Consider the following 12,923-nt stretch of genomic DNA (forward strand, 5'->3'; position numbering starts at 1 on the left):
AACCTAAACGGTGCAAACGAAGCCGCCTGTCCTTTTGATAAACAGACGGCATTCGGCCACTATTCCTATTTAGATTAGCGAAACGATTAAAGCTACCTCCTGTAACCCAACAAGCGGTTGCTACTTTGGTTAAACATCCCGTTTGAATCCTGTTTCTGTATAAGTACTAAATAAACGGACAATTTACAAATCAATAAAATAAACTAAGTAAAAAACTTAGTAGCTAAGCGTGGTTCGTCTAAAGAACTATATTGAGGCCGAGAGCCGGATAATAATGTAGGTTCGCCTGTGCATTGGCCGACTGACCGCCTAGTTTGGGGCAATCACCATTGTGATTAATTGACTTGGAAATTAGTCATACTCCATAAAGTATCAAACATTCCCAAGCTAATCAATTCACCTTTGAAAACCAGACGAATAGTCGCCCAGGGGCAAGAACAATTGGTATATAATGAAATAAGCATTCATGAAAAAAGCGGGTTACTTATACTTAGCAAAATTTATGAAATGCAAAAATTTTGCGCAAGTGCAAATTGAAGAAGCCGGCCAAAATTTGCTGGACGATTCATATAAACATTCGGCCAGATGACCGACAAAACGAGTTAAAATTGTTAATAAACTTGACCCCTCGGTCGGTAAAGATAAAAATAGAGCATACGGAACGCAGGCCGAAGAAAGTTGGAATAAAAACAAGAAAGGCTTAAGTAGCAGGAGGGGGTTGTTCAGTATCAGCAGCCGCATCCTTTTATACCCTAGTCGGCTGCTGCTCTTTTTTGGCATCCGCCTCCTCCTCCTCCCCCTGGTCCGACTCCCCCGAGGTAGAATTAGACGACTCCTCCTCTTCCTCTCCCTCAGCCTCTTGGGCTTGGTTCAAGACTTTCTCATTATACTCTTGAGAGGAGGCGGTGAACTGATTATGCTAGGCCTCACAGCTGGTCTCCGGGAAGAGAGCCCCCCAAGTCATCTTCATGACGACATTGCAGTCGTCCATCATGTCCTTGACCACGGCCGCCTTTTTCACCTCAGCCGTTGAAGTATACTTCTTGGCGAGTAGGACTTCATGGTTTTGCAGGCAGGCTTTCAGCTTGTCCACCCGGGTTCGCAAGCCGGCTGCTTCCTGGTCCGTCTCTTTGAAGGGCTCAAGCTTAGCCTTCAGATCCTTGACCTGCTCCTTCAGATCCTTGACCTGCTTCTCCAGCTCAGAGATCCTCTTCTTGGCCGCCTTTAGATCCGTTTTGACCTTCAAGTTGGTAGCCACTTGATAATACAGTATGTCAGTAGTCAGAAGTTCATTTTGAGCAATCTTGAACATAGCTGTGTCAGAAACAGAGGCGGCCTGATCTTTCGCAGAATTTACCTCTTTGGTCTTCTCGTTTATGGGCTTGCGGAGACCGTGCACTTGTAGCATAGACCGCATTCGGCCAAAAAAAAGACGTTTGTAACAGGCAGCCCACAAGTTAAATAAACAAGAAATAGAAAATCTTTACAAGTATACCTCAGCCAGAAGAGCGAGGATGGCGTCCAGGTTAAGGGTGCCGACTCCTCTAACCGCCTCCTTGTCCTCAAGGGAGATGGCTTTTAACATGGACTTGGCCAGCTGTAACTGGCCTTTGAGGGGAATCTGCACAATCAATACCCTGTAAGTACTTGGTATAAATGCGGCCAATAGACTGACTGCTTTCAGAGGTGCTGGCCGACTGCTAATTAAACTTAACCCTACAAGGGTAGGGCAAGGGGTTTAAATAGCTGATACCTTCTGCCGCCTCTCCCTCCTTCGGAGGCCGACTGCTCTCTGGGACGACTGTGGACTTTTTCCCACTTGGAGGAAGGGTCCTTCCTGACCAACATGTTTCCTAGCTCTCCCAGGAGTCGTCACGTCACAAGCCGCCTGTTTCCAAATTTTAGGATCTGACTGTGAGGAGGAGGAAGGCTTTACTAAGTTGCCCTGCAACAAAAACCACAATAAGTAAGAAGTAGGCGACAGAAAAACTAAATAAGACTTGTTCAAATTCAAAAGAAATTCACCTTGGACGCTTGATTGGCAGGCGACTCTTCCACAGACCGCTTGCCCAAACGGAAGAGGTAGTAGGCGGCAGGCTTCTTGGTGGCCAGAAGTCTTTCCATTGCTTTGTCTGCAAAAAAGATGTACAAAAAACAGTTAAGTCTAACAAAAACTATAAACACATTCGGCCAACTACCTCTCGGCCTTTCAATACTAAGACCGCAGGCGGAAAAATAGTCCCCGTCAAAAAGCCAGTCATGACGAGGATGTAACCTTGGGGGATGAATTCTCTCGCCCCTGTTACGGCATTCGCCTGAATGTCCACTTTGAAGAGACCCTGGTCAAGGATCTCCTCTTTTGCTTTTCTTGGAACATGCAGCTTTTTAGTGGCGCCTGTCTGGTGAGGTGGATTGCGGTTCCACCTGTTGTACTTCTTGTTTCTCACTTTGTCAGGATAGGAGACTATATAGAATTTGTTTCTCCAGTTTTTCCACTTGTTCTCCTTCCCTATTGTCATCATATAGCCCTTATGGCTAGACAAAGAATACCACCCGGCACCGCTTGTTTCTGGGTTTTTGCTGAGATAGTGCATATGGGCGAAAGCCTTAAAGCTTAGATCCACATTCATCATCTCACAGCCGACAACATACCCCAGAATGTTGAACCAAGAATTGGGGGCAAGTTGCAAGACACCCAGCTAGGGGTGGGACTTTTCAAACCGAACCGTGAAACCGCCCGTTACCGAACCGAACCATCACGGACCGATCTGTTTATAAACCGATAAATTTAAACCGAAAACCGAACTGAACCGTACAATATCAAACCGAAACCGAATCGAACCGCTTAATGTCAACCCGTTATGGACCGTAAACCGATAACAAACCAAGTTGCTCAAAACCGAACCGAAACGGAACCGAACCGAATGGTTTATAAACCCGTTAATGACCTGCACCGTTTATAAACCAAAACCGTTTAAACTATAGAAAAAACCGTTTAAACCGAACCATTTGTAACCCACTAACCGTTTAAACCGACCCGTTTATGAACCAAAATTGTTTAAACCGCAGGAAAAACTGTTTAAACCGAACTGTTATAATCCGCTAACCGTCTAAACCGAACTGCCATAACCCGTTAAACCGTTAAAATCGAACTGTTTACAAACTGTTTAAACTTTAAAGTTTAAATTGAATTATTTACAACCTAAATACAATTAATGTTAATAAATGTAAATCTAATCAAACGGCTTAGGTTTATACAACGGTTTATATCACCTAGTCCAATGGCATTATTAATGTTGTTTTAGAGTTCTAATTTATTTTAATTAATATCAAATGTAACATACTAGTATTATTATATATATACTTTAATTTAACAAAGGTAACAATAAATTTAAATTTAAAATAAATACAATTAACGTTAATAAATGTAGATCTAATCAAACGGCTTAGGTTTACACAACGGTTTATATCACCTAGTCCAACGACATTATTAATGTGAATAATGTCGTTTTAGATTACTTATTTATTTTAATTAATATCAAATGTAACATACTAGTATTATTATATACATACTTTGAATTTACAAAGGTAACAATAAATATAAATTTAAAATAAATAACTTTAATTATTCCAAAAAATACATTTCATCTACATTTTACATTAAAAATAAATTAGTTAAAGATTTACATTTTACATATGATCATAAATTAATAAATTATCCTAATAACAAAATTTAACCTAAAAAAACATTCCTAAAAACAAAAGGCAGCAACAATCTTGAAGCAGCAGCACAGCACCCAAGAGCAGAAGAAATAGCAGCAACAAGCAGGAACCAACTCAGGCAACAACAGATCAGCAACTCATCAGAAGCAAGCAACTATATAAGCAGAAGGGACTCAGCAGGAACAACAACCAAAAGAAGATAAGTAGCTCACAAAACCGCCAACTTCAGAACTAATTTTTGTTTTTAAAAATTGCTCTCAGATTTACGTTTATCGTATCATCACTGAGCAATGGCTGTTTTAACTTAAAACTTGAAAAATGCTGCCAGCAAGTACATATACATTGAAGTTTCAACATAAATGACAAGGGCAACGATGATTCAAGATAAATTAAAACAGAAAGCATAAGAAACAGCAGCAACAAAACTTATCATAAGTTCATAACACAAAAGGCAGCAACAATACTGAAGCAGCAACACAGCACCCAAGAGCAGAAGAAACGACAGCAACCTCAAGCTGGCAGGAGGCAAGAACCAACTCAGGCAGCAACAGATCAACAGCTTAGTAGAAGCAGGCAACAATATAGGCAGAAGCAACTCAGCAGGGACAACAACCAAAAGGAAAAAGCAGATTAGCAGCTCACAAAACAAGTTCAACCAACTTCAGAACTAATTTTTGTTTTTTAAAATTGCTCTCAGATTTACGTTTATCATATCATCACTGAGCAATGGTTGTTTTAACTTAAAACTTGAAAAATGCTGCCAGCAAGTACCAAAATACATTGAAGTCTCAACATAAATGACAAGGGCAACGATTTTAACTTAAATCTTGAAAAAATGCTACCGGCAAGACTCAAAATAAATGACTGACAAATTCGATTATAATGTATTATTTTAGAGAATTAATTATGTTCGATAAAAATAATCATCTTGGTGGAAAACATGACAACCTAAAGTCATGATACGAAATTACTTGCAGGTCTCAACTACTAGCACAATCAGCGATTAAATGAACTAATAATCCCAACAATTATATGGAAGACAAAGAAAATGTCAATTACATTAGGCAATTTACGACGGTAATTGTCAAACAAGGCCGTAAATTTTGAAACACACAACATTTTTTTTTACCCATACAGGACAATAGTAATACTTCCAGTAATAAGAAAGAGAAAGAATTCAGAAGAAAAAATAATAAAATAATAATAATAATTGAAGGCATTCAACATAAACTCGTATATATTGGTACTAATTTATGAATCTCTCACATGTTCAATTCGTTTCTTTGTACATTGTCGAATTTCGAACTAAAAAAACAAAAACAAAATTCCTTGAAAAACCACCTAAAAAAAAGTCAAATCAACCAACACAACCATAATTCAATTCCCCTCCCTCTGAAAATCAAGATCTAGCGACTAAGATCAAATTCATACAAACAAAATTCATACCTTATATCCTCCGTGAGTAGAATATGACAGATCTACAAAAAAAAGAAAAAAAATTAAAACTTAAAAAAAAGCACAAATTATACATTGCAAAACAATAAATGAACAAAAGAATTAGAACTTTTAAAAAAATAAAGCAAAAATTAATAATAAATGAAAAAACAGAACTTAGAAAAAAAAAATCGGAACTTAGAAGTTTCCAAAAATAAATCGAAACTTAGAATAAGAATCAAAAATACAAATACCTTATATCGTCCGTGAGTAGAATATGACAGATCTACAAAAAAAAAGAAAAAAAAATTAGAACTTCCTAAAAAAGCAGAAATTAATCAATTATACATTGCAAACGAACCATTCGGAATAAATGAACAAAATAATTAGAACTTCCAAAAAAAAAGCTGAAATTTTAAGAATAAATGAAAATACAAACCTTACAAAATTAAATAAAAAAAATGGTAGGATCGGCATTCGCCGTTCAGGAGATTCAGAGGCAGAGGGATGATGAAGAGGGAGATTCAGAGGCATGAGAAATAGGAGAGATTTAGATGAAGAGGGAGCTGGAGAGATTCAGATGAAGAGGGAGATAGCTTAGGAAGTTAGGAGAGAGAGCCGTTTGAGATTCTGATGAAATGAGGCGTGGTATTGTTTTTTCTAGGTTTAGCCTTTAGGTTTTACTTCTTCCCCTAGATCTAACCGTCCATGTTCAATCTCAGCATCTCACCATTCATTTTGTTTTTGTTTTTTTTTTTTTTTTTTTTTGGTAGTAATAAAGGATCCAGAATGTTCATCTAGATCCAACGGTCTTGATTTTTTTTGTGCTTTTCGAGGTCTTTTTGACCGTTTCTTTTTTTTTTAAAAACATATTATTATTAATTATTTATTATTATTATTATTATTATTATTAGTTATTATTAGTTATTATTATTATTGTTATTATTATTATTATTATTGTTGTTGTTGTTGTTGTTGTTGTTATTATTATTGTTATTATTATTATTGTTAGTATAATTTTTTGTTAATATTATTATTACTATTACTACTATTACTACTATAATTATTATTATTATTACTATTATTATTATTATTATTATTATTATTATTATTATTATTATTACTACTTATAAATTGTAAGAAACGCAAATGTTTCAAAATTGAAATTGATTCAATACGACATAGTTAATGTACATCAATATCTGACATCTCTATATGTATATAACTAATTAACTATATATATGAATATATCTGTGAGTCTGTCACTTTATATGTAATAAACTAATAGCTTAATAAGTAATAAGACTAATAACTAATAACTAATAACTAATAAAGTAATGAAATCTAACTGTTGTTTTTCATGGGCATTCAATCTAACTGTTGTATATTTGACTATTTGTACATTAGTATTGCATAATGATTTCATCACCACTTTAGTGATTTCGTGATTTCGTCCATTTAACTTATCAAGTTGTTTGAGTTAGTAATCTAAATAAAGTAACAAACTAAATAACTAATCCTTTTAATCTCGTGTAACTTATAAATTATAAGAAATGCAAATGTTTGGAAATTGAAATTGATTCAATACGATATTGTTAATGTATATGTATTATGTATATCATATGGTACGAATGTACGATTAGTATCATACTATCATTGCCTCATTGAATCATTGGTATGTACGTATAATCGATAAACATATCTGATTATTAAAACTTAAAAGTTTAAAACACTTGTTGATCGATCTAATTGAATACTTGTACTTTCTTAATTATCGATTTATCGTATTCTAAGTATCAACTCATTAAATCATGGTCATGACACGATCTATAAAACAATCATGAATTCATGACCCAAACCGCTTATAAACTGAACCGGCATTATCCAAATCGTTCATAAACCGAACCAATTGAACTAGGTAAACCCTCCCCTAAACCGGCCCATTTCCAACTGAACCGGCATGATTCACACCGTTTATAAACCGAACCGACATTGACCTGGGTAAACCTGCCCCTAAACCGACCCATTTCAAACCAAAACGGCTTGATCCAACCTGTTTGTAAACCGAACTGACATTGACCCGGTTAAACCCGCCCCCTAAACTGACCCGTATCAAACCGAACTGGCATGATCCGAATAGTTTATAAACCGAACCCCTTATGACCCAAACCGAATTTAAACTGTAAAGAAATAAACCGAAACCAAACCGAGCTGTGACTAACCCAAACCGAACAAAACCGACCCGCCAGCTAAACTAAACCATTTCAATCTGAACCGCTCCAAACCGAAACCGACTCAAACCGAGGTCAAACCGAACCGCCAGACCGAAGTCCCACCCCTACACCCAGCTAGTATCCGTCCAAAATCTGCTCTATGGCCGGATGTAAGGGAAATCGAAGACCAGCCTGAATGGCCGCCTCATAGCACCCAAAGCATTCGTCCCCGTAGCTGGACCCTTTTGGCCAGACTACGGTGTCCACGGCATCCGGCACGCAAAGGATATAGCCATGACCCATAATATGGTCGGCCCTAAAACTCCCTAAAATCTTTTCAGCCATGGTCTTCCGTCTGCCTGCGGGAACATGACAATAATAAGCGGCATACATATCTCTCCGTCCAGCAGCCAGCTCAGCCCAGTCCACCCCTTCTCCGCAGCATGGGACTCTCTCGCTGTTCCCAGCCGAGAGCGCACACTATAAGAAAACAGCTGGATTCCGACGGAATTTTTCCGTCGGAAACATCGGAAAACGGCCTTCCGACGGAATTCCGTCAGAAACAGTCTGTCGCAATACCCTTTGTAGGAAATTCAACGTTTTCCGAGAGAAATTCCGTCGGAAGACACTTTTCCGACAGAATACATTCTGTCAGAGCTAGTTTTGACTTTAACCGAAATTCCGTCGCAATTTTCTGACGGAAAATTCCGTCGGAGTTGGATAAGATTCCGACGGAAAATTCCGTCGGAAGAGGTATATTCCGATGGAAATTTCCGTCGGAAGAGGTATATTCCGACGGAAATTTCCGTCGGAAAAGTCAATAAAAAAACAAAAAAAAAAACGCCTCCACCACCCCCACCACCAGCCCACACCACCAACCCCCCTACCACCTTAACCCACCTCCCCACCTTAACCACCTCACCAGACCCACCCACCCACCTCACCGAAACCCACCTCCCCACCTACCACCTTAACCCATAACCAACCCAACCACCTGCCCCCATCGCCCAGCCCACCTACCACCTCACCAGACCCACTCACCCACCTACCGAAACCCACCTCCCCACCTACCACCTTAACCCACCTCCCCACCTCCTCACCTCACTAGACCCACCCACCTCACCGAAACCCACCTTACCGAAACCCACCTCACCGTAACCCACCTCACCACCGAAACCAACCTCACCACCACCGAAACCCACCTCACCACCCAAAACAACCACCTCACCACCCAAAAAAAACATAAAAAAAATCCATAATTCACCAACACCATTTATTTCAAAAAAATCTGAAAAATCAACAAGTTAATTAAAATCAAAATTAAGAAGAAAAAAAGAGACACATACCTTAATTTGACAAAAAAAACGTCGAAATTGGGTTTATAAGGTCAAATTCGACCATAAAAACTCTAGATCTAGAGTTTTCATGGTCGAATTTGACATGAAAACCTTGATTTTCATTGAAAATCTTGAAATTACCTTGAGTTGAAAACCAAAGAAAACGAAACGAAAAAGAAAAACAGAGGGGAAGAGGAAAGAGAAAGAGGGAAGAGGAGAGGAAGGAGAAGGAGAGGAAAGACAAAGAGGAGTGATGCGCCGAGGAAGGAGAGAAAGGAGAAGGCCGAAAAGGAAGGAGAAAGAGGGGAAGAGGATCGGAGATAGAAAGAGAAGAGAGGCGGGGAGAGGAGAGGAGAGAGAATAGGGTTTATTAAGGTTTTTTTTTAGGTTTTTAAGGGTTTATTTTTTTATTATTATTTAATTATTTTCCGACGGAATATTCTGTCTGAAATTTCCGACGGATTTTAATTATGTCGGAAATTTAATTTTTCGACGGAATATTCCGTCGGAAATTTCCGACGGATTTTATTTCCGTCATAATATAAAATTTCCGACAGAATATTCCGTCGGAAAGCCCATAAATTCCGACGGATTTTTATTCCGTAGGAAATCCGTCGGAAATTTCCGACGGAATATAAATCCGCCGGAATATATAGGATTTCCGATGGAATTTTGTGTCCGTCGGAATCTGGCCTTTTTCTTGTAGTGGCAACTCCTCGGAGGCATCAAACAGCCTGCCTGAGGTGCTTGTTTTAGGTTTGCTGTCAGAGGAGTCGGACCTATCCTCCACCTGACGGGCTTGATCAATAGAGCCTGGCATGTCATTTTGAACTTCTTCCCCTTATTCTTCTAAGATGAAATCACTAGGGGTACTTGGGGTGCCAGGCGGCACGTCAGAAAGCTCACTGACAGGCGCATAGAAGGAGGAGCCGTCTGAGTTTGTCACCCTTGTAGTTCTTTTAGTTCTGGCCATGGTGTCCTGCACAGACACATAGACAGTCGGACTAAGGGAAAATCGCAAAGGGTGTTCCAGAAAAGGGTAGTTGGCACTCCTAGTTTTAGATTTAACCGTCCCCGGTGACCGGCTGATTACTAACCTAGGCCAAGGCATGTGCTTTTGGGATACCATTTTAAAAAAAGAAAACAAACAAAGAGAAAGTATAAGAGAATACAGGCGGTTACCTTTGGTTTAAAAATATTGAAGGTGCTTGAAAAAATCTGGCGGCTGTAAGAGCAGGCGGTCAGGTAGCAAGCGGCAATCGTTCTCCAAGAAAATGTCAAAGGCTAAAGTCCAAAGTCTGAAAATTCTAGAACATCCAAACAAATGATTTGGACATCCCCTATTTATAAGGGGTGAATTTCAAGAGACAGTAAAAAAAATAAAAAAAATAAAAAACAGTAAAAACCATTGGCCAATCAAAGTGTGACACCTGTCACAAGCGCCACGTGGCAAGCCACGTCACCCCTGTGAGGGGCTGACGAGCGCTAAATCGGTCGCACAATTTAGGCTCATTCAAACACATTTATAACAAACACCTCACTCAAACAAGTACAATGGCAAGCAAAGGTTCGGTCCACGGAGAACGGGAATCAAATGCTAAATAATCTTAATGCTTAAGCTAAATCGAAATCAAGGTATAAGTGGTGATTAACTAACAAACTACAACTAAAGGTTGAATTCAAGGGATTAAAACACTAGGGGAATGGGATTCACTCAACCAATAGCAATTAGGCAAATAGGGAGGAATGAGGGTAATGGAATAGCAAAGACCACATGTAAGATCAACATCAAACGATATGAAAACAACTCAGATTACTAAGCTTAGATCCCTCATTAACTTAGCAACAAAAGATACATAATCATATTGCAATAGGTAATGAAACATTCAACTCACATTTCCATGTCGAACCAAACATTTCATGCCATCAAGTTCAATAATCTAGGTTAATTACTCCTATCATGAAGAACTAACAAGCAATCCCATATAATCAAGTTTAGTCGCAATCCATCATCAAAATCACTCCCAAACTCACATAATCACCAATAGGTTGAGTTTCACCCAACCCCTAGCCAAGAGGACTACTCACAATTCATTGTGAGTACATGCAAATTCCAAGTTTGGATTATAAGCGATTCTAAGATTTGGAAAAACAAGTGATTATCTATGGACAAAGCTAACATGCAACAACAATATATCAAGATTGAGAGAAAATCAAGTGGCTTACAAAACAAAAAATAAAATCAGAAAATAATGAAGGACAAATGAAAGAAGTTACTATTGAAGCTTCAAAAATGTTGGATAATTGCTGAAATTCTTGAGATAAATCTTGAAATTTGCTTCTACAATGATTAGATTTGAGAGTTTCTAAAACTAAATCAACTAATATAATGAAGTTGCTAACTAAGAGAGAGTATCTTTTTTGCTGAAAACTATTCTACTGTTTTTCTTCTCTCTCCCAAAAAAACGATCTCAAAAGGACCTTAAAAAGTCCGTACAAAATTGGCTGAGATCGGGAAAAGGTCCGACCGAACTCTGGGTAGGTTCGGTCGGACTCAGGGTAGGTTCGGTCGAACTCTGTGTAGGTTCGGTCGAACCTCCCTGATCCTTGTTTGGTCGAACTTTTGAGGTTCGACCTCTCCTGCAAAATTGCTGAAAACTGGTTTGACACTGCCTTCACTGCACCCAGGAGGTTCGGTCAAACTTTTCAAAAGTTTGACCACACCTAGGTTCGACCGGACCTTTCAGAGGTTCGGCCACATCTCCTCTTGCACTTCCTTTTCTTGCTTCCTCTCCTTCCCTTTTGCTCCTCTTGCCTTTGTCCATGGCTTCCATACTTGGCCAAGGGGCCTCCCACCGTGCATAGGACCGTCATGGAACCTGTAGAAGATACCAAAGTTCACGAGAGCATGGGGATGATAAAATAATGCATAAAGATTATCAAAATAAGCGCAAATAAGCATTACTTTTCATCAATACATAAAGAAGCCATAAGAGGATAAATGAGGTGGAAAAAACTAAGAAAAATAAGAGGAAAAAGACCTAAATGCTACCCCTAAGAGTGACATAAATGTCACTCATCAAACTCCCCCACGCTAAGCCTTTGCTCGCCCTCGAGCAAAGAAAAGGAAAATGAACAAGGGAGAAAGTATTAGTTATTCAAACATGCAAGGAACAAAAGAAAAACCGAAATTGCTTTTAGCAAAAGCAACAAGCCATTTAAACCCCAAGGTCGCCGATGAGGACGAGTTGTGATCTCGTGAGGGTTTCCAAAGAGCATACCCCACAACTCTTACAAAATTGTGTTCAAGACAAACCAAAAACAAGGGAAAGAGAAACAACAAATCCAACACAAATCATAGCCAAGTCGAGCTTTTGGAGATAACAAACATGAATGAGTGTCAAACTTTCTGAGTAGTAGAAGTGAGAATGTAAGGGGATGCCGAAAGTTGATTGAAGGATAAGTCATGCTAAGCATAGAGAACTCAAACATGCATCACTCCCCCCGCATTCCATACAATCTTACCGCGTTCCTTCATCTAGATTCAAATCCGCCCTTGGAGATAGCATCAAGTGACTCCTCGAAGGAGTCGGAACAAAGATAAAACACTGCAAAATAGAGGAACCCGACATCTCACCAAGTCATGCCTTCTCCATATGCTTGAGTTCCAGCTCCCTCCACCGACTAGTGACTCAACCAACCTAGGTCAACAGGGCATTGAAAGGGTTGTAACGTTGACTAGGGGGTAAGGGTGTGGAAGAATTTGGAAATTGGTGCTTAGCCTAACCGTGAAGCAAAGGGTGATCAAGCCTCTTTTTCAAAATCAATCATCAACCAATTTTCAAACTACGTTGCCACAATCTTGAACTATAATGTCAAACACTTTTGAGCTTTCGCTTTCCTCTTACATCTTCATTCATCAACTCTTCGTTTGTCACATTCTCTCTGTTTTTTTTTTTTTTTTTTTTTAGCTTCAAAGGCTTTTTCTAGGATTTACATTTGCTTTTCTTGAACACATATTCACAAAAACACTGCTTCACTTTCCAAGTAGAACCATTCCCTTCCAAATTTCAAATCAAAACTACAATAAGCCCTCATGGCTTGAGCTTCACGATTCTAAGGGTGAAAGTAAAACCAAAGGGCCATGGGCTTGCAATGTGCTATAATCAAGGAGGGGAAGACTCAACATGGTAAGGGCAAATGCAACCCAAAAATA

At 38.9% G+C, this 12,923-nt stretch overlaps 1 long non-coding RNA gene across 1 annotated transcript; it reads right to left on the minus strand.

The window, feature by feature from the left end:
- Window positions 1–5,080: 5,080 nt before the first annotated feature.
- On the minus strand, window positions 5,081–6,043 carry LOC110697494. Its single transcript, XR_002506490.1, has 2 exons — window positions 5,412–6,043; window positions 5,081–5,169 (listed from the first exon to the last, which is right to left on the minus strand). It is a non-coding gene; the product is annotated as an uncharacterized LOC110697494 (long non-coding RNA).
- Between the last annotated feature and the right edge of the window lie 6,880 nt (window positions 6,044–12,923).

The sequence above is a fragment of the Chenopodium quinoa genome, unplaced genomic scaffold (assembly GCF_001683475.1).
Source record: "Chenopodium quinoa cultivar QQ74 unplaced genomic scaffold, ASM168347v1, whole genome shotgun sequence".
NCBI lineage: Eukaryota > Viridiplantae > Streptophyta > Magnoliopsida > Caryophyllales > Amaranthaceae > Chenopodium > Chenopodium quinoa.